General features: G+C 36.1%; 1 protein-coding gene across 13 annotated transcripts in view; it reads left to right on the forward strand.

Moving 5' to 3' along the window:
- Window positions 1–23,533, forward strand: part of Fhit (fragile histidine triad diadenosine triphosphatase) — a 1,402,288-nt gene that overhangs the window by 104,646 nt on the left and 1,274,109 nt on the right. The gene's annotated exons all lie outside the window — the stretch shown is intronic.

Raw genomic sequence — 23,533 nt, forward strand, 5'->3', positions numbered from 1 at the left:
CAATAATATATATTACAGTATGGATACATCTCAAAAACATGTTGATACAAGAAGCCATAAACAAAAGAGTATACAGTGTATGATTTCATTTATATAGAATTCAGCAGCCAGCAAAATAAATCAATGACAATAGAAGTCAGAAGAATAGTAGCACACAGGAGACTAATGTCTAGAAAGGATGGCGACTGGAGATATAGCTTAGCAGCACAGTGCCAGTCTGGCAAGTGTGACATGCTGAGTTTGATTCCCATTATCAAACCAAAACCAAAACCAAAACCAAAACAAAAAACTCCAGAAGCCCAAAAAACAAACAAACAAACAAAATCCATCCAAACAAACAAAATCAAGAGCCTGAGACAGGAGGGTTGCCACGAGTTTAAAAAAAAAAAATGATGAAGGAGTTTTATAGAAAACAAAACTTAGGTCTAGTTTGGAGTAGAAGATCCTTGAGTTTATACATAGGAAGATATCATAGAACTATATGTACTTCTGATTAGTATGTTTTTCTGTATGTAAATTATCTCTCTAAATACATTACAGAAGAGCAAAAATACATGTAACCTTTTTTGTTTTTTATTAAAAGATGATGTGTGCTTGTTTATAAAATAAAACTTGAAAGATAATAACTTATTGATAGTCTTGCCACATAAGTCATTTGGTAAATTCTTTTCCAGTCTTTTGTCTGGACATGCACCACCATCTCCACCCATCTCTTTTTCTTTCTTTTTTTTTTTTTGGCATATTTAATATTTATATTTAACTGGACTTCTGAATCTTCTAGTAATTCTTCCTGAGGACAAAGGATATTTAGGGGGAAATGTTTTTGTTTATTTAGGAAGTTATATTCTTGACAATCTCTCATTTAAAAAACTATCAACCAAGTGATAAAGACAAATGGCTAACAAGAACTTGGGATTTATTTATAAATGTTTTCAAGAGTAAACGAAAAAGAATTGGCTTCACTGCAAATGAATGATTAATTTACATAATAGTTCTATATTTTTCCTTTTTTTCTGACCCCTGTTCTTATATTGTGTTTGTATACAGGATTGCTGCTGTGGAGGAATCATTCTAAACCCATGAGAATGAATATTATTTTGTATACTTTCATACATTTAAAAGTAATTGTGTGTGTGTGTGCTTATGTGTTTTGCAATGCTGGAGATTGAACACTCATGTTCTTGTGGGCTTCTACAGATCTTGATTAAATATCTTTCTTATCATCAGGGAATATCCAAACATGTTTTAGTATTGGAAAATGTGGAGTATTGTGCAGGCTAGCAATTCATCATATATTGTTCTTAAATTTTGTACTAGAGCATATTAAAATTAAAACCCAACATCCTTTGTAGGAAAACATTGACACTCAGACTTGCCTTATATTGAGACAACAAGACAGAACAATACGTCATTTTTTTCCTACTATGAAAGAAAACATGTGTGAATATAATGGAAAAGATTTATAGTCTAAAACAAAGCAATATATTTTGCAGTGTGAGTTGCTTAATGTGTTATATAGTTATTACCTCACTTAAGCTCCCCAGGTAATGTAATTGCTAATATTAAGAAATTTGTTTTGTTTTGTCACTGAATAGAATATTTTACTGTGAGATTTAATTAATGTATTTCTTTCTTAAGTATGTGTTTTTGACACAATGAGCGTACCTTTAATTAACCTTCAGGAACACCATGCATTTTTTATAGTATTTCAGGAGGTAGAATGACAACAAACTTGGTACTTTGTGTTCGTTTTGGTAACTGGGAGAATTTTGCTGGAATCATTTTTATTAGAGGCAGCTGTCAGTAAGGCCCCCTCAACCCCCACCATGAAAACAAAAAGCCACTACAGAGGAGCATATATAAAGATAGCACCCACAAGGCATAGGATAAATAAAAATAGGCAATATTAATGATGCTCATTAGCAGATGTCACTACTGGGGATGAAGTAAATTCCATGCCAAAGTGTTTCATATATTACATTTCTTAAAACTGTCAACTTTTTGACTTTGATGTATATTCATGTGAAGAGTTTTAGAAAGTTCCTACAGCCATCTCCTTGCATATACCCTAAAGGATCCTGTGGAATTGTTGGCAGTAGTATCACAAAGACATTTTTGTGTAATGATTGGTGCTTTACTTGGAAATGTGAAGGCTCAGGTCATGATACTCCCACTTATTCGTGATGTAAATATTTGTCTAAGAATTACTTTTAAAATATTATATGACCTAGCAGATTTTATAGTTTGAAGCAATCTTTCACAGTCTATTGCCTGTATAACTAATAGAATTACATATGCATAAAACTGTTTTTACTGTAGAAGCCAAAATGCAGAATAATAGCTTGTCAAAGTGTCATTTGCTAGTGAGATCATAGATTTTATAGTCCAAATTAGGTTGTGTTCTTTTCCTTTTTGTCAGGTCATATTCTAATAACCATATTGTGCACTAAACCCTGTGATTATCTCAACACTTGACAGATGGTAGACTGTTAATTTGTATGTAACAGACAGTGATTGCCATTGCCCTCACAGTATTCAACAAAATATGAAATGTCAAAATCTACTTTTGGTTATGTTTTGCATTTTAGCAAGGTAGTGCTTGGCAGAAGAGGTTTAGTAGCTTAGCATATGTTTCATTTTAGTACTCTGAATAATTTTACTAACCACTAGAAATAGAAAGGACTAAAGAAGAAGTAATTTTTCTCATTTATATTCTGTTCTCTGCTTTTTATGGACAGTGGTCATCAGCCTGAGTACTTAACTAAAAGTCTATATGAAAGTTAGGAGAAGATAGGATTTAATTTCTTAGTGTTAAGGCACAATAGTAGCATAGTCTGAAGTTTAAGGAGAAGACAAAATAATTTAAAGCATATTGGAAAATTCACTAAAAAACGGTTAGAACTAATAAAACAGTTCAGCAATGTGGCAAGATACAAGATGGATATACAAAAAATCAATTTTATTTCTGTATATGAGCAATGAACAGTCTGAAAATGAGATTAAGAAAACAATGTCATTTACAATAGCAGCAAAAGAATAGAATTCCTAGGAATAAAGTAATAAAAGAAGTGCAACACATATATACTTTTTTTTTTTTTGGTCTTTTTCGTTTTTATTGGTACCAGGGATCGAACTCACGACTGCCTGCTTGCAAGGCAGGCGCTTACGCCGCTGAGCTAAACCCCCAGCCCCAACACATATATACTTAAAAACAAACAAACAAGCATCATCATCATCAGATAGTAAAGAATAAATAAGCGGGCATGGTGATAAATGCTTGCAGTCCTAGCACTCTGGACCCTGAGGCAGGAGGATCATGAGTTCAAGGCCAACCTGAGCTACATAACAAGACTTGTTGCAAAACAAAACAAAACAAAAAACAAACAATAAATATATGAGAAAACATTACATATTTATAAATTGAAAAGCACAGGAAATATGGTTGATATTGCATACTCTTTCAAATGATTTGCAAAGTGATAAACACAAATGATTGCTAGACAGTTCTTTTCAAAACTTCAGTTACATTTCTCCCCTTAGAAGCTTAATACTGAAATGCATATGAAATATCAGAATAAGCAAATGACCTTTAAAAAGAACAGAATTAGAAGTCTTATACTTCCTTATTTGAAAACTTATCACCAAGCTACACTATCAAGACTGGTGGTACTAACCAAAGAATAGATTAATAAAATGGAATTGAAAATTAAAAAAAAAAAAACAAACTCTTGCTTTTATGGTAGTTTGATTTTTGATAAAACCATCAAAGTAATTCAATAATGGAAACATTAGTCTTTTAAACATGTTGCTAGGACAACTAGATATCCACATGTAAAAGAATAAATTTGGATCTCTCTATACTCTATATGTAATTAGCTCAAAATGAATCATAAGCCCAAGAAGTTAATCTTTGGGACATTGAGTTAGTTCTCATAAGATACAGCAGCAAAAGCATAGGTGATGGTTTTCATTAAAAAATAACAATTGGGGTTCATAAAATTTAAAACTTTTGTATATCCAATGATAATATCAAAAGTATGAAACATAAGTCAGGTGTGGTGGCACATGTCTGTAATCCCAATTTAGGCAGGAGGATTGAGACCAGCCTGGGCTACACAGTAAGTTCAAGGCCATCGTAGTGAGACCTACGTAGTGAGACCTTGTCTCACAGAAACAAAAATAAATACACATGCACCTGTGCGTGCCCACATGCACACACACACAAGAATATGAAAGATGACCCAAAGATGGGGGGAAAAATCATATACTATAAGAGTGGCTTGGATCCAGAGTATAAAACAATCTCTTACAACTCAATAATAAAAAGAACAAAAACCTAATTCAGAAAGATGCAAAGGATTTGAATAGTGTTCTTCTGAAAAAGATAAGCCAATGGCCAATAAGCACAAGATTCTCAACATTATTTTAAGGAAATCAAATCAAATAAAACAAATAGCAATGAGATACTTTTATATATATTAGAATGACTAATATAAAAAGCACAGTAAGTTTTAGTATAAATAAGGAGAGATTGGAAACCTCATGTGGTGTGATAGAAAATATGGCAAATATTTAAAGTTTTCTAAATTATTACAGTGAAACACACATTTCCTGTAATCCTCCCTGAAAATATTCTTCCCTTTGAACATTCGTACTCACATCACTCTTGACAGTTCCTATATCAATTCTGGACGTTGTCTTTTCATGGCTGCCTCACTGTTCTGAGTAAATTAAAAATATTTGCCTTTAATGGTCATTTTGGCTTTGAGGAGGTGCAAGATTTGGTGAATGACACAGATGAAGATACACTGAAATTGTTTTTACGAGGCTCCCTTTCTGTTGGGTCGCACACAGCAGCAGCATTTGACGTATTTTTGATCATACCTCTGAAAGGCAGTCATGCTTCCAGAAATGATTCAGGAAGTGGAAGGGTATGTTAAGTATGTTAGGTATGTTAAGTATGTTTGAAGTGAGGGAGAGTAATGAGAAGGATTAATAGCAACATGTCTTTTACTGTAACATTTTAAAAATTTAAATATTCACTGTATATTTGCATCAGTCTTATATGTTTTGATGGGCTTGTAAAAAGGCATAACCATTGGTAATTACCAAAGATATTATAGTTACCATCTGACCTAGAAATTCTCTTTCCTATACTCACAAGTTATACATTCAAGAGTTAAAAATGTAAATCCATACAAAAACTTATACATGAATCTTCTTAGCAGAATTAATCATAACCAAAAAATGGAAGCTATCTGAATTTCTCTCTTTGCTGACTGCATGAAGAAGTGGAATAGGCTTACAGCGAAGTATTCAGACATAAAAACGACTAAAGTGCTGATACAACATGAATGAACTTTGAAAACTTCAGGCTAAGTGAAAAGGGCCAGTCACAAAAGCATGTACACTGCATAATTCCATTTAAATGACATGTCCTAAATAGGCAGCTCTACATACAAGTTATTGGCTTTAGTAGGGCTGGAGGGGTTGGGGAGAAATAAGAGGTGACAACTAATAGCTATAGAATTTCTTTTTGGGATAATGAAAATGTTATGAAATTGACTATGGTATTGGCCACAGAACTGTACTATAAATTCATTAAAAATTATTGAATTATACAACTTAAGTGAGTGAATTTAATGTATGGAAGTATCTCAAAAAAGCTGGAAAAAAATCACAGTGGTTATAGAACAGGAAAGATAATTCATATATTACATTAGCATTACAATAATTCATACACTAACAGTACTACACTACTAACAGAAAGCCAAAAATTTGAAAACCAGGTCTGTGGAAATTTTTATTAGATAATAGTTTTCTTCCTAGTTCTGAATGCTAAAGAATGACAAAATCAATGGCTAGAAAAGATCTTTCCTGTGCAGCACAGTGAATATTTACCATGTCACACAACTAGTGGCTTTCCATTGTGTAAGTATTTATCTTTCAGTGACAATCAAGACAGAGAGCACATCTGTAGTATATCTGCACTTGTTATATGCAGTGTATTCTACTAGTACATTATGTATACTGTGTTAGCTTCCATCACTGTGGGAAAATACCTGAGAAAATCAGTTCCAAAGGAAGAAAGATGTGTCTTGGCTCATGGTTTCAGAGGTTTCAGCGTGTGGTCACTGGGCTCCATTGCACTAAGCCTATGGTAAGGCAGAATATTTTGGCGAGGGGTGATTAAGGTAAAAGAAGGCTGCTTGCCTCCTGCCAGCAGGGAAGTAAATGGGAGGGGGACCAGAATCTCAGTTGCTCTGATGACCTGGCTTCCTCCAACTAGCTCCTACCTCTTGAATCTTCTGCCACTGCCCAGCAGCATCCTAAGGTGGGGACTAAGCCTTTAACACATGCACTTTGATGGGCATCTGAGATCTGAGCTTTTAGATATAGATACAGATATAGATATAGATGCATAAACAATAGTAACTTGCACAAAATTGATTGCATGACTGTTTTCTCCTTCCCAAGAATTATATCACTCTCTTACTTTTTCCTGTGTCAATTGGTTGGATGATTTTTATCAGTGAAATATCTATTTTAAATAAAATAAATTGTTGACATTATGTATCATAATTTAAGAGCTAGTTGGGATCTTTTCTATTAAACTTGTACCTTCACTAGTAGTTAGGCTATCATTAATTTTATCATTTTTTGGAAAATGAAGATTACAGTTAGTACAGTTTAGAAACAAATATGAAATTTACTAAGTTAGATGCAGATGTGCAATTTTAAAATATGTTGTAAGGCATATATTGCTGATCTTTAGTAAGATAGTGGGAAAAAGCTTAAATCTACTTTTTCAAAAGTTTTCTAGGAGGTGAATATTTGGCCTTTTTGGGGTCATGCTTTAGATATTTAATTTTTCTCTAAAAACACAGTCTTTACAGTTTAATAGTTTTATTTTAAATGTTTATAGTTATGCCTGATATATTTGGATTATTCCTTTTGCTATGGCATGATTTAAGAAATTCTTAAGGAAAAAATGTTAATTTGCAGGTGATTTATGGAACATTTTTCATTTTTAAAAGATTTATATATTGTATCATAATTATTTTTTTCTATGTCATTTTTATAATGATCATTTTTAATGGTTGCATGTTCTATCATACTGTTTCACCGTAGGTATTGAAGCATGTCTAGCTCACTCTTTTAAGAGGAAATGAGAGCTGGGAATACAGCTTAGTAGTAGAGCACTTGCCTTGCATGGGTCAGGTACTGAGCTCCATACACCGTGCCAGAAAAACAAAAACAAAATAACAATACTGAACTAAAAAACAAGGTAAGGCAATCCCAATTCCAGCATGTAGAGATCTGAAGTAAAGTCCAGGTGTCTTTCTCTAACTTCAATGATTATATTCATATTCAAATACATCATTGACTTCATTCATTTTGAATACATTTCCTCAGGAGCATATTGGTAGCATGAAATGATGCATTAACATATTGTTCTTAGATACTGGTTGAAAAAAGATAAGATAGAAATTTAGTGCTAAAGTTTGCTTTTGACTCAGCCAAATAAACTTTTAATATCAGGGAGAAGACAGAGTGGGAGGCACAACCTGGTATTTTCTATACTTAAGAGTAACAACCAAAATGGGAAAAAAAAAAAAAAGATATAATCAGAATTCACCACCTTCCTATTTCAGCACAGCATGTAATTCTCAGTTCAAAAAAGAAGTTTTTTTTTTTTTTTTTTTTTTTAAGAGAAAGCATTTTAAGGTAATTTCTCCATAAGCTATATCCATGAAAAGCCAGTGACGCTTTGACTCCTGAGAAATTGCTTTGCTACTATGCAGGTCCAACGGAGTTTCTTCTGAGAGAAAAGCAGCTTGGTCAGGTGGGATGTGAACCAGCAGTTCTGCATGAAACTTGAATAGTAAACAAGGTTCAGCTGTGGGGAAGGTAGTACTAGCATCATCAAGGAGGTGCAGATTTGCGAAGAAATGAAGCCCTAGCTAACCAACTACTGTGCTTCTGGGAGCTAGTTAAAAGCTTAGTAACTGCTGTTGAGAACTGACATTGCCACAGAAGCCTGAGAAAAGCTGGAATCTCCTTTGGTCAGCCCACTGTGGAAGGTATAAATGGCCTACAGTTTTGACTGAATCAACACAAAGTATAAAACATTTATCCTAAAGACCTCATCCTATGAAACTGTAAAAAGCAACATGACACTGCATCCAATGTGACAGTGTCTGTGTTTTGTTTCTGTGTTATTCTCTGCTTTATGGTGTGGTTGGGAGAGGATGCGTGGCATTGACATTCAAATGAAGGTATGAAATATTTCTCTGGGCTACAGAATTTCTTTATCTGATATTGCCACAACAAGCAGCTCAGAGGTACTGTATTTGTATCACTCTGGCCTTTTATATTCTGACTGTGGAATGAAAGGAGCCTCTGACTAAGACTTCTTTGAAAAGCAGAAGTCCATTATCTGTATCTTTGAAGCTTAGAAGTGAGTACTTTCTGCTGGGATAAAGTACCACAATAGGTGGAAGGAAGCAAAGACAAGCCTTATAAATTTCCCTGTGAGCAACCAGACCTATTGTTGTCTTTGTTAAAATTATGCCTCCAAGCGGGTGGTCTTGTTTTGAGTGATATCTGTGAGTTGACTTCAAAGAAATCTTTGGAAACTTTGCACATCCCTAGAACAGTTTAGGCTGTCTGGAAAATGTTAAAGGAGATCATATTGTCATGCGGTACATGCAGGGTGTGTTGAACAAATTTATTGTCAAAGTTTTAAAGATGAAGCTTTGACAATTATGGTAATAAAGGTAAGTAAGCTAGTTGACATAAACACATGCATTCTGTTTGTTCTTTGTACATCCGCGTGCCTCCCAGAGATGGCTGTGACCCACATTCTGTATGCATTCACGACTTTCATTAGATAAGAATGACATATACTTATCATTCAAGCATACTAATTAAAGGAAAAAGTGACATCTCAAAGTAATGATGCTCCCTAGTGTCTTAATGTAAAATACTCCCTAGTCTATTTTTAATGAACTGCTATGTATGTTTAAAATATTATTTTATTTTGAACTTGTGCTTTCATTATTTTCAGTGAAGATAATGATCAGCAAGGTAAGATTTTCTTCTACATGAATAAGGAAGGAGATCAGCTTAGAGTGCAGTGACAGCCAAGGCTCTTCCATGTGTTGTTGAGTTCATTCAGCACTTGCTTGCATGCTTCTTCCTTGTGCACTTCTCTGTGAGGTGCTGTGAATTCACTGGATTCATTGGATGGTATAGCAGAATTATAATTCCCAACCTGCTGGATGTCAGATGTGCTAAGTTCTTGTCTCCTGAAATCGAATAATGAATTTCAAAGGATAAAAGAGGCTAAAGTAGGAAAAGTTTATTGACAGATAGCTCTTGAGAGACCAGAGAGGTCCCGTGGAGGCCCTTTTTCAGGAGTAATTTATACAGGAAAGTCACAATGTAGGTACAGCATGGGTCAAACTATGATCAGTCTAGGGTTAGCTAATACTGATCCAGTAGGAAGGTAAGACATGTGGCAGGCATATATGTAAAGAATAAAAGTAATCTGAGGATGGATGGGCCCTGATGCTTTGGTCATCCACCTAAGTAGGTGACCTGGTCCAGATGTTCTGGTCACCCATAAGATACAGAAGATTGATGCCTATCTGGACTTCCTCACCCAGATGGTGCTAATTATAGTTCCAAGTTACTGCTTAACTCTTAGGGAGGCTTGCATGCATGACCATTGCATTTTTATCTTGAGACTCCATTTTCAGATGCGCTTCCATCCACAATTCTGATGTCTTTAATTTTCTGTTGACCTCCTTGAGAGCCCAGTCCCTCTCTAACTGTATGTTAATTTGTATCTAACTTACTGCCTCTAAGATTAGGATACAGATGGTTCCTGCCCTCAAAGAGCTTACCCTCTTCCTTTGGTTTTGAGCAAGTTATTTTTTATAGTTCCTTTTTTACATTGTGAGAGAAGAAAATCTTCTAACCCAAACGTATTTCTTTGTATATTTTGATCTGATTGTTCAGAGAAAGCACAGATTGCTCCAAACATAGAAATGCCTCTGAAAAGCTGTTCTTTTATAAAATGAAATATGTGGATGCTGCCACATGTTTCCCTGATAGACTTTTACCCTCTTGCACAGGAATGGTCTTTCCTCAGGAGGAAGGGATTGAGGATCTGACATCTGGTGCAAATGCAGCTGGCTGTTTCTTGGGAGAATTCGTCAGCATATCATGGCAAGCCTTGCATGCTTCATACTTCCTCCTTTGGCCCAGCCTTCTGAAATTCTGTGCTGCCTTCTTTCCTTCCAGAAGTTCAAGCCCTGTTCCTTCTTAAAACTGTGTATATGGTTTGGCCTTTTGCTTCTGTGGAGTCTCAGACTACTGTGGCATGTAATAAGATTTGTATGTTCATTTTCTGTTGTCAATTGTCAGTTTTCTTCATAGTCTAAAATTATTGAAGCTTGTAGGCAAAAGTGTAAATATAGACTTCTCAATAGCATGCTCAATGGAAGTAGAAAGGATGTTGTGACCAATACTGGTGGTAGTTCCCTCCACACCCACTATCACAAACTTTTAGATATTCATAGTTGACAAGAAGTCTCCTTACTAATCCTATGTTTTTATTATGTTGCATCTTTGTCAGATAAATTTGAATTATACATTCATGACCTGTAACTGTGTCTAATGTCTAATGTCACTGCTTGGTATACTGTTGACACTTTGTTAAGGTTCTTTCCCTTCCCTACACCTTATTATCTCTGTGACCTAGAAGTAACATAGATCACTAGGTCAACAGTTTAGATTATAATCAATACTGCTTTCTCAAATTCATTCAGCTTTGTATTTGGGGGCCTGTTGTGAAATTGCCAGCAAAGCCAACTGCCTTTGTCTACAGTCATACATGGGGGAAAGTCAACTTCCATCAAGATTATTACTTTCCTAATGACTTCTAGAGGTAGGCAAGAGGTCGATTGCTTCCTTGTACTCAGGCAGGAAGAGAAACATGCTTGTTTTCTGTGAACAAGCTATGTGGAGGCTTTTAAGTGGAAGACAGAGATTTGAGCACTGATGAACACTGTATAGTTTTTAAGAGGAAGATGAGTCCTTTTTATAAGAACAAAACAGTAAAGAAAAAGATGAGGATATTCTTTTCCTCTTGAACTTGCCCGTGTCCTGCTCACAGATTTCGTTGGTAGGAGAAACAGACTCATCCAGCATTGAAGTCATTGTAATTGCCATCATCACCCTTACCACTGTCATCATCATCATCATCATTATCATCATCACTGCCTTTAAGCTTAGGAGTCCCATAAGATAGGTACAGTATTATTCAAATGTGTGGATGACTAAATGGGTTCAGAATACTTAGGCAACTTTCCCAAAGCCACAGAGCTGGTAAATGATACAGTTAAGGCTCTCTCTACTACTACCTCCAGAGTTTGCTTCTTTTCTTCAGATGAATTTCTAAAAGTGAGTTCCATGGTTTGAAATGACTGGATAGTGACTGATTTTAGACTTCTCTTGTTATTCAAATCCACCTAAAGTACTAGCATTTCTTCAAGTGATGTGTACCATAAGCCCTACCTAGAAGATTATATGCCATATGCATGAGCCAGGATTTACCATTTGAAAATGAGATTGCTTTTTATGCTATAGAAAAATTTATTGATATGTCTAATAAGTGTATCCTGCCACTCAGATTCTTTAAAAAATCCCATTTATTTATTTTCTTGCCTGGTTCTACAACAAATCTGAGGTAATAACATATGTTTTACTTATCAGTGACAGCTAAAAATTCAAAGGCAGAATATTTTCATGAAAGAGGGATGTGAGACCTTGACCCTGGCATTATAACTGATGTCAGTAAAAAGTAGTAAGAATGATGTAGAGTCTGGAGCCAGATAGTTCTGTTTTTGAATCTCTGTGAGTAATTACTATGGGTAAGGCTAGTGCCTTTAGGCCTCAATTTCTTGACTTGTAATATGGGAATAATCAGTGTTTCTCATCACTTGGGGGGGGTTGCCTGAGATAATCATTTTAAAGCACTTAGCATAGTGTCTGCTATTTGAGGTGTTCAACAAATGTATTGATGGTGAAAGAAGTAAAGTAATAGTTGCTTCATTTCTTGCAGTGAACTCTTACATAAAGCTAAATATATGAATCTGATTTAGTTATTCTGATTTGGTTGATATGGTGCCTGCCTTACTTGGCACTGCCACAAAATACCAGTGTGTAAATATGTGCACACAAATAGTTCAGAGATGGCGATTCTTGGTTTGAAACTAAGAAAGTGATTGACAGCAGACAGTGGTGGAGTTGAGAAAGCACTAGGGTACAGTGTTAGCCTATTTGGGTTTGCAGTGAGGCTTCTGCTGCTTTAAATTCCCATGATTTTAGATAAATTAGTTTAGCCCTTCCAAGCATCAGTTTCCCCTTTGTGAAATTATGATCCCAGTACCCAATACCTGACTGTTTTGAGGACTGAATAAGAAAGTGGGTGAATGGACTTGAAGATTATTTCAGGCAGTTTGGTAGCTACCAGAATATACCACAAACTGGTCTTTGAATGACACATACTTATTTCTCTGTTCTGAAGCCTGAGAAATCTAAGATCAAAGTGTTAGCAGATCTGCTGTCTGGTGGTTTGCAGCTTCCTGGTTTGCAGCTGGCCATTTTGTCCTTGTGTCGTCTCAAGGTGGAGAACAGAGTTTTCCATTGTCGTTTTTATAAGGGCATTAACCCCACTTGCATGACCTAGATATTTGCCAAAGGCCCCACTTCCTAATATCATCATATTGGGAAGTGAATGTCCAGATAGGCATTTAAAGGTAGACAAGAACATTCAGTCTGTAATAAAGATATGCTGGTCTAAAATCCTGGTTTTTGTTAAGGAGATTATACTACAATACAAATATTTTTTGATATAGGTTTACATTTGTATCTTTAAATATGGGTTGCTAAGTGCCCCCAGCAATCCATCTTCTTGTATTTTTAAAGCTGCGACTTTCTCAATTGATCTCTTTTACTTGGAGATGGGAGAGTAGCAGCATAACTCTTTGAAGTGAGATGGTTAATTTTCTTTGGAGACCTTTCTTCTTTTGCTCATTGGATGCCATACCTTGAACCTGGGCAATGACTAGGAAGCTCTGTGTGACAGTGGATTTAGTGGAGTATAGATTTAGTGGAGTATAAATCTACCTAACCGGCAGCTGGATGAGAGCTGGTCAGGACCAGCCCCAGAGTCAAGCCACGTTAGCCAAGTTAGAAGGATGTGCTGACTTGAACTTCAAGCCACAGGCCCAGCAGTGAACTGCTGGGAAGCACCTGCAGCCTGTGGTGTGGCCCGTTGTTGCACTGTCATTTTTGTCAGTGTTGCCATCATCACCATTAAACCTTTATTAAGTGCTGACTTGTGGGGCTCCCTTAGGTGTCATTGCAGGCTGAGAGGCAGCTTTTGTGTTTTAAGTAAGAGCCTTTCTCAGGGCTGTGAGGGGAAGAGGTCCATCTGTAACACAAGGCAGGCCCATGTGGGTGGCTTTACAGGCTCATAAGAGAGCAGTTGGTGACTAATCAGGGTTCTGTTTGTTGATGGTATCAGCTCAGCCCCTGGTCCCTTTTGCAAGGAACTGTCACCTTCTCTTACCTTCAAGGATGGGCCCTGCCAGTTGATTTGCTCTCATGGTTATAGTGGAGTAGATCATGGATATATACCTAATTAGGCTGTTTGAATGTTTTTCTCAGAAGTTTACCTGGTTCTAAGAAACTTTAGTTTGCATGGTTGTATAAAATTGGAAGTTGTGGGCAGCCATGTCTTCCATTGTTTTAGCTACTTTCTCATTGCTGGGATGCCATACCCAACACTCACAATTTAGGGAATTTGACTGTGACTACAATTTGGATCACAGTTTGTAGAGGTTTTAGTCAATAATCGGCTGTCTTCAAGGCAGGGTGACATGGCAGAGGAGGACAGTTCGTGACACAGCAGTGGGAAGCAGATCATACTCTCATGTACAATCAACATCTAGATATAAGCCATAACAGCCATGAAAACAGTCCTTATTCCTGTTTTACAGAGGAAGAACCTTAGTCATAGAGAGGTTAAGTAATTTACCTAAGGTTATATGGTTGATTAATAGCAAAGTTAGGCTTCAACCCTGATAGGATAGCTTATGTATTTAGTCAATATATAAGCATCTGAGAGAGAGAGAGAGAGTAGGAGAGAAATACATACTATAGCAGCATTGTGTATTAGCAGATTGTGAGGTACAGAGAGGGAAGAAGATAGAGTAATGTTGATTAAGAGAGGAGCTACCCTGATTCCATAGGCTTTTGAGCTCCAGGATTCTGACCTTTGTAGCCGTGGGTTTTAACCTTGGGGTCTGAAAAGTATCTCTATGTCCTTATAAGTAAAGAGTAGTTTTAATGCTCAAAATAGTTTCAATGGCTATTACTTGTAACCAAGCATCTTGTCTAAATGATCACACTGTCATAAATCATAGTCTGCTACAAAAAGATGCTGGGTCATCTATCTGACCTTTGAGTCCTACGTATGTTTGTATTATCTGTAGGCAGTGTCCAGGGAAGTGGAGGACAAAGGCTAGCATACCAGTGAGTGGAACATAGAGTGTCAGAGGCTTTAAGTGTTAAGCATTAGTTGCTATAGAAACTCAGAGGTAGGGCCAAAAAATGAAACTGTGTTAGGTTGTAGGGACTCAGGATAGCATTTTAGAGGTGGCATGTTTGAACTATTTTAAAGAATGGGCAGAATTTTGCTGTGTGAGGAATAAATAGGAAGAGGGGGATTCCAGGTAGTGAAAAGATTATGTACCCCCCCCCCAAGGGAAAATCTACCATATATTTCAGAGAAGCAAGAAATTCAGTGTAATGAGGAAAAGGGATGGAGGAGGGGTAGGCTATGCCACTGGAGTTCTTCATCAGACTACACCACAAATGGTTTCTAGTGCTAAGCTATGGAGTTTAAACTTTTTCTTGTAAGCTAGCAGTTCATCCACTGTTCCATTCTTTTTCTTCCTCCAACATGAAAGATTTGATAGATTTTTGAGATTGCAAAGATGACATTCTGACAGTTTTAGACAGGATTAGAAAGACAGCTTTAGAAAATAACCAAATAAACATTCAGATTTCAAACAGCGAATAGCACTGTTTTCATTTTTGCATATTATCTTCTAGTTGTCCTCAAACATGCCTATTTTGGTTCATGGTTGCAATCCATCTACATATCATTTTCACTTAACAGTAGACAAACAAGGGCTCCGTATTCCTTTGCTACCCTCTTCTAATTCTGATAACAGCAGGACAGTTCTTTATTTGACAGAGCTTTTCTGAGAACCCACACTGCTCTAGCCAATGTGTTCGGCTCTGCTGAAGCAAAGATGTACAACTTGTAGATTCCTGATTTTAAGAAGCTTATATCATGGTCTTTGTGAAAGAATTTAGTCACATACATTTTCAAGTATGTGGGTTTTAATGTGGTTATTTTATAAGATATATTTAGTTCTTTGAGGGTTGATTTTGAACTCTGCTTCTGTATTCATTGTTCCCCTGCTGCCAACCCCATCAGAAATGCCCTTTGGCTAATAAATAGCTATATCTTTACATGCTTGTGTTTGGGCACTGCTTACCTAGTGTGTCTTTTTATATCTTGTGTGCCATGAACTGAGAATGTCATTTGATGGCTATTGAGAAATAAGTCTCCAAATCAAGCTTTTGAGTCAAGTTAATTCAATTATGAAGCATTGTCTTGTTCTTGCCAAGTGTTTAATGGTCATCATTTTTATAATACAGGCCTCTGCAACCTAAACTAATAACAAGCCAGCTGTATCCCAATGACAGTGGCATTGCCTAACCAGCCTTCCTGAGGTTGACCTGAGTATCTGAATGATGTGAGATATGATCACATCTCTGCTTTTCCTGCCTCTGACCCTCAGCAGATGTTATCTACGTCATTCTCTTTCTCTCTCTCTCTCTTTTTCTCCCTGCTCTTATATTAAGGAAAATAGAATGATTGCCCCTTAAATTAAATTTTACCTCCTGTCTTTAGCATGATCATGGGCCTGCAAATTAAAATGTAGACAATTTTGTGATCAGATTTACATTTTGGTCTATAATTAATTTAAAATCTTTAAATGCCTTCATTTTCCTTTTTATGATGCATTTTGTGGACTTAATTTGATTTTGTGGTTTTGGTTGTATTTTGTTGTTGGCGTTTGCTCTAGTTTCCATATTCAGAAATCTTTTTGTTTCATTTTTAATCTTTGTATATTTGCTGAAAAGATTATTAATTGGGATAAATAAAAAGTTACCAAAATTTATTCATGAGAAAATCTAGAACTGATTTAGTATCCATGTAATGAAGATATGATTAGGTAAACTAAATAGAGCTGTATTCTGTGGGAATCCTTAAATGTTATTTTTCTCTGTGCATAGGGTAGTGTTTGTGTTTAGACACAAGTATGAAAGTACATGCTGTGGATTTAGCTCAGCAGCATAAGCGCCTGCCTTGCAAGCGCGTGGTCGTGAGTTCAATCCCCGGTAGGGATTAAAAAAAAAAAGAAAGAAAGTACATGTTCTTAAAATGAAATAGGTTTTATATAATAGAAAATATATGTTTTAAAACCTCTCTACTCAGTTTTCTGTTGTATAAAATGGGAGCAATAGTATTTCTCAATATATATAATCACAAGAATGATTCATGTGATGATGCCTGGTATATTAATAAGTGCTCAATAAATATCAATGGTTAATATTATGGCCTTTCCCTGGGGGAGTGTAAAGTATTCTTTATGATCTTAACTATGAGCTCATTAATAAATAAGCCCCAAATTCATGTCTTTATAAGAAGGCCAAAAACATTCAAATAACGCTTAGACTTTAGAAAACAATTCTCAACTCACTTTCTGTTAGCAGTCCCTCCCCTCTTGCCCTAATCTAAGCTAAATGATGAGTCATTTCCACCCAGCTCTCACCAGTATCACCTTTGTGGTAGATGCCCCTGATGGACACTGCCACAGTCCCTCTATGAAGTCAGCTATGATTTCAGCTGTGACTATGTTATTGGTTTTGTCCAAATTAGGTTTTTTTTTTTTTTTTTTAACCTCCATTTTCTACTTTTCTGCTGTCTTTCCAGGACCATGTCTCAGGCTGGAATCTAGGGCTAAAAAGGATTTAGAAATATAAAAGAATAAATGTCTTGTAGGACTCCCTTCAAATATTGGATATTTGGATTTCTGAGCAAATGCTTTAGCTTCCATCATCAGGTAGACAGTTCTGGATACATGCTCTGTTCTTCTCAGAAGGTCCTGCCGAATCTAGCACCTTTCGCTCTGTGATAAAACTTTTCAGAATACACTCTTCTATTGTCTTTCCCTCATTCACTTTCATCCTTGCATCTTGTATCAATCTCCTAGATAAACTTTGAACCTAGGCTGTTTGTCTCAGACTCTGTCTTAAGGAGAATACCACTCATGACAACTCTGAAATTCTATATCTTCTTGCTGTTTCTAGCTCTCTGCTTATTTAATCTTTAGCCCTGAGTCATTTCCTTTGTGGCTTAGAAGGAATAAATCATACTCTTTTACCTTCATCCTACACACTCTTGTATCATCTCAACTCCCAGACAGTCATGTCCTATTGCCAGCCAAAACCTCCAATGTGGAATACTCAATCATAGTAGAAGCATAGTAGAAGTAGAACAGAGCTGCTCACTTCATAGTGGCCAGGAAAGGGGGAAGAAAGGAGAAAGAGAGAGAGAGAGGAGAGAGAGAGAGAGAGAGAGAGAGAGAGAGAGAGAGAGAGAGAGAGAGACAGAGAGAGAGAGACAGAGAGAGAGAGAGACAGTGACAGACAGAAATGTTATGACAAAGCCCCTTTCCTAAGACCCATTAAACTGTGAATCTGTGCAGAAATTGGTTCATTTATGCAGTCAGAGCTCTGATAATCTTACGTACTTCCCAAATGCTCTAGCGCTGAGCTCTGTTGCATTTGGCACCACACCTTCAACACATGAACTTTTGAGAGATATTTGAGATCCAAACTTTAACACCCAGTGTTTTTGCTGGCTTATCTGGCTTGGTTTCTGTGTCTGGCTCTCTCCAGGGTTCCATCTTTGATCTTCTTTATATGCACCATATAAACTCAATCTGAATAAAACAGTGACTCATCTCTTCAGTTGTTTGAATGATTCCTAATTCTGCAATTTCCATATGGCTTCTCGTAAATTTCAAGCTCTTTGGATTTTCTACCCGAACATTTGCAGATATATTCAGTTCATCATTTATTTTCCCTGTTTTTTTTTTACTTCTTCCTCCTTTATTATATCCTGTCTTACTTAGTGCATTATATTCACCTAACATTAAAGTATACAATTCTTTTTCCTTAAGCACTTCACTTTCTGAATTCCTACTGGGAGCCTGGGGCTGTATCCGATGCTAGGAATACACAGACAACCAAGTAATCATGGTTGTACTCTCATGAGGCTCATCATATAGTAGCAGACATTATAAACTGAGGCAAATGCTGTGGAGAAAATGTCTAGGGTGCCTTTTGAGCATGTTACAGAAGGACCTGATCTATTTTTGGTTTGAGGCCATTTCCATTAGAAGTGGCATTTTAACTGAGATTTTAAAGGTTGATTGAGAATTAATTAGGAGAAAGGAACTCTTGTCATTCTTCACTGTAGTCACCAAATCCCATTGATTCTACCTGAGAAATATCACTGTTCTTATCCCGGACCACTGCAATTTCCATCTCTACTTCCAATTTCCCATTCCCATCCATTAAGTTTTAAATTGCTGCCAGAGTTCTTTAACTGAACATAAATTTACCACATTTCATTCTAATTCTTGGTCAGTACCCACAGAAGCTCTGTAGTGCTTCCAGAGTAAAATACCATCCCTGTGGTATGGCTTCACAAACTTGAAATTTTGGCTCTGATCCTTGTTTCTCATCTCATCTGCAACTTTACATGTTGCCTGTGGACTCTCCAGGTTCCTACAGATACCATGTCTTTTGTAAGTTTTTATGCTTTCATTCATTCATTCGTCTTGTATTCCTCTATCCTACTTTTGTACCTACTGATGCTATTAGGTCCCACCTAAATATTATGCCCTCCATGAGACTATCCTTGACCCATTATGTGTCCCTGTACGATATTTGCATTTGTGTGTTTCTTTCACATAGCTCCCATCTGTTTGCCTTATATTAACTTAATTGTTTGCCTAGAACATGTATTCCTCTGGGATCAAGATTGCATTGTACTCATCTCTGCCATTCCAGGACTTGAAATATAGCAGGTGTTCAGTAAATATTCGTAATTGAATTGCCCATGCATGAATAGGGTAAGGGAGACAAGACAGGAGGGCAGAGGGACTGAAAGAAAACATCCAGACTTTTTAATAATAACAAGAACTGGTGACCCCAAGCAGCACTTGATTAAGACATATAGGTGGCCCAACAGACAAATGATTCCATGTCCCTGCAGCAATCAAGTGAAATAACAGATCTTAGCTCTGCTGTTTGTGGAGGAGATGACAGATTGCATTGTCCTGGGATCTATACCAACGGAGCAAAATGAAGGCCATTTAGTTGTTGGACTTGCCATATATTAAGGCCTTTTATTGACCTTTGTTTTGTTTCCAAGCATTCCTATCACTCCTGCCTCAATTTCCCCATCAAGGTATTTCTTATAATAAAACACAATTCCTTTCTTGTCTGATAAATGTTATATTCTTTGTTGTGTGTGTTTTCTGGAATACTTTAGTACCTATTTTAGACTGATACCATAGGATGCTAATAGAGCCCTGTTCTGCCCATTTGACTTTGTCTCTGGAGGCTGATTTTCACTTATCAATGCAACAGACTTACTTATTACCAAAGAGCAGGACTGTAGACTAGTTCCTTTTGGAGTACAGAGTACTCACTCTGTCTTGTGCTCTGTGGGTGCTGGAGAAACAAAGACAAATATCAGTGGCCCATCCTAGAGCAGGTATTATTTTTACCAATAATTATTTAAGTCTTTCCCACTTCTTTGGGTCAGTGGAGGTGGTAATTTGAGATTGGTCATTTGGAAAATACTGATTTATGTCCTGAATCTACAAGTCTTTCACTGGAACTTTGACCAGAACTGTTAATCCTGTTTGTTTTAGACAGTGCAGCATTTAGAAAGTACAGCATTTTATAAACATACTTTTAAATGTTTTCTTTCATTTTTTTACCTCATATAGGTTTAGGATCGTTGTTTCATTTTTACCTCATATAGATTTAGGATTGTTGTATCTTATTCTAGGCCCCCTACATTTCTGTGACCTTGATCTCCTTGTTCTTTTCCTCTTTACTTTTCTCTTTATTTTCTGACTAGAAGATCTATCATAAATTTGGATATATATTTGATGCTTACTTCTATTCTTCATATCCTTCTGTCTTGCTCTCACTCACTAAATCTTACATGTATGTGTCATGCTCCTCTATTTGTATGTCTCTTATTTTCTTATGCCCCTTTACACTCCCCTTTTTGATCTTCCCTTCCCCACTCTTCTCTTTCTTTTTGTTTCATGGGAGAACTTGCTATTTGTCTTCTAGTCTTCTCATTTTCCTGCTCTTGCCAGTTTCTGTAAGTAATGATAATACAAAGTAACTAATGAGCAAATGATTTCTTTTATGTTTGTCTTATTTGGAGGTGAGCTGTGAATTCAGAATTGCTGAATCACTGGGGGAATGATAAAATAGAATTTATATATGTTTTGTTAGCACTGAACAGCAGGACTTGTGAGTAATACAGCGCAGGAAATTTCACAGTCCTGGAAATGGCAGAGCTGATTTATTTATTTATTTATGAAGAATCTATTTTTAGACACACATCAAAAGGCAAAGTCACAGCAAATTTAGTTTAAAGATCTAGTTGGCTTTTATTTGGTAGATTCTTGCAGCATCTTATTTATGAACTAGAATGAATGTTCTGGTAAACCAAGAAGAAGAGGTTAATTTATATGCAAAAAGTCTAAGGAAAGTGAAAACAGTAAAAGGCATGGAGATCATTTCAGAGTTACTCTCCTTCTGGATTAAGCTGACTCAGATTGACTCAAATCTCTTGTTTATTAAGAGATACTTCTTACACTAGGTTTTAGTGGGTTTTTTTCATGGTTACCATCTCTTTTACTAGACTATGGTCTTTTTGAGGATATGAGTATTATCTGATTTACTTTGATAAACTCCATCACACTTCTAGTACAGATCTCAGAATGCAGTAATAAACAAATATATATTTTCTAGTATTTCCAGAGTCATAGTTTCTTCTTTATGTGATACCATCGTACTGTTTCATTTGAATCTCTTACAATAAGTATGTGTTACCCTATAATCATGCAAAAAAAGGATATAAATTTTTTGAAGAATAAAATGCATAAATTGAATGATTAAGAATTTGATGTGGCTAAGGATACTCAGACACAAGGTATTTACTGACCTGGTTTTCCAAGAAGTATAATAGTTTTTATACTTCTTACCCTATTTACTTCAACATCTTGGTGAAATAGAAGAGCAGTGGCATGTATTAACAGATGTCCTAACTTTAAGGTTTTCACTTCATGATTCCACATAGTTTCCCCAGGCTTTCATGATCTAGCCTTTGGATTTTTTGTTGCTGTTCTAGTGTTCAAGGCAACAGGGATGATGATGATGATGATGATGATTTTGTCTTTTTTTTTGAGACAGGGTTTCACTATGGAGTTCAGACTGGCCTTGAATTCACTTTGTAGCCCACACTGGCTTAGAACTCAGTGATCTTCCTGACTCTGCGTCCTGAGTGCTGGGATTATAGGAATGTGCCACTAAGCCTGGCTTCAGAGAATTTATTAACCAAATTAATTATTGTGGTATTAAAACATGAGATCAGCCTTCCTGTTGGGTTCTAGCTCCAGAGTGGAGCCAGTTCATCTGTTCCTTCAATCCTGAGTTCAAACATGCTCCAAGGTTCTCATCCATTCATGGTCCTTTATCCTTGTGCAGTCTACTCAATAGCCATCACATCATCCAATTTTCTCAGGTTACAGAGAACCAGAACAAAAACTAGTCTGGAAAAGAGCATGCATGTGTTTAGATGATGCCACAGTCACTTTCAAAATTTCCATTGTCAACAATTAGAATGTTTTCAATATTGGCAGCCTCTTATTCAAGGATCATATAGTTTGAATTTTAGCTTCTGTGTGTGTTATAGATTAGAACTTCCATGTTATAGATGAACACACAAACATTTCTAGAAAACACAAAGGAAATAGCTACTTTCCAAGATCAGTACTTTATAGAACCGCATAGTCTTTGGATTCAAGGACATTGTTTATTCACAGTTATTGAGGGATGTGAGGCTTAGAGGAAACTGCAGATCAACCGTGTGGCATGATTTATGCAGTTCAGTACTGACTCACTTGACCTTCTTTCATTTATACCTTAGAATTTATGTAGGTCACAGTCATGGAAGCTTGGTATTGTTCCCAAGTAAGACTATATTTCAGGTAGGAAACATGTATAGGACCTACACTTATGTTTGCCAGCAAACCTTCTGAAGGTCTTTCAAGTTAAACACTGGAGAGAAAGAAAAATAGGTAATAAACAACCTTGAATTTTCCAGGGTAAATACTGAAAATATTTTTTAAAAATGCTTTTTTAAAAATTTTTCCACAAGATAATGTGTTTCCCTTTTGAAACCCTGCAGAGTTTATTGTTCTTTTCAACCTTAAAACATTGGTTAAAATCGCAGCACTGCAGGGTTTGAGATCAACAAACTACAGAAGTCTCATGTGGCAACTACTGCCATTTTGGGATAATCATTTTTTGTCCCACAAAAAGCACACGCAGCTGAGACAAGGCTATGTGAATTCATGTGGAGGGAACAGCATCATGAAGGATTTGTGACTGATACAAAAATTAAATGTGCACTTTGTCTCTGGAGTTAGTGGTTTCTGTGTGTAATAATAAGTTAGGTTTTTAAAAATATAAAGGTATAATGTTAACCTTTCTCAAATCCCTACTATGCATCTTTTATGAAGCTAAGTTATGTAACTCTTGACATATTTAAGAAAAATTTCACTTATATCTTTCTTTAGAATGGATAGAGGATTAAGGATATTAAGCAATGGGCCTAGTCTTATAGCAAGTATTTCACAGAATTAGGATTAGAACCTGTGACTATTTCACTTCGAAGTAATGGGTTTTCCATTCATTCTCTGGCCCCATACTGTTTTCTGTGATCCTGTATTTAATAAATAGGTCATGGGTAGTCTTTATTTTTCACTAGGAATGTACTATTTTTTTTCTCATCATTATCCTTTTTGTTTATAATGTCCTTGCAATAAAGAGGCTTACCTACTAATTTTTATCTTATGATTTCTCAAATTAATCATAAGGACTTTTGTGAATCTCTAATTTTTGGTCTAACACCTTGTCTATAGGAAGTGTTCAATAAATATTTGAAAAATTTAAAGTAAAGTAGATTGTCATACAGATTTTATGTTCTACTTTT

The sequence above is a fragment of the Cavia porcellus genome, unplaced genomic scaffold (assembly GCF_034190915.1).
Source record: "Cavia porcellus strain 051 isolate PalLab524CR breed Dunkin Hartley unplaced genomic scaffold, mCavPor4.1 scaffold_10, whole genome shotgun sequence".
In the NCBI taxonomy this organism is placed as follows: domain Eukaryota; kingdom Metazoa; phylum Chordata; class Mammalia; order Rodentia; family Caviidae; genus Cavia; species Cavia porcellus.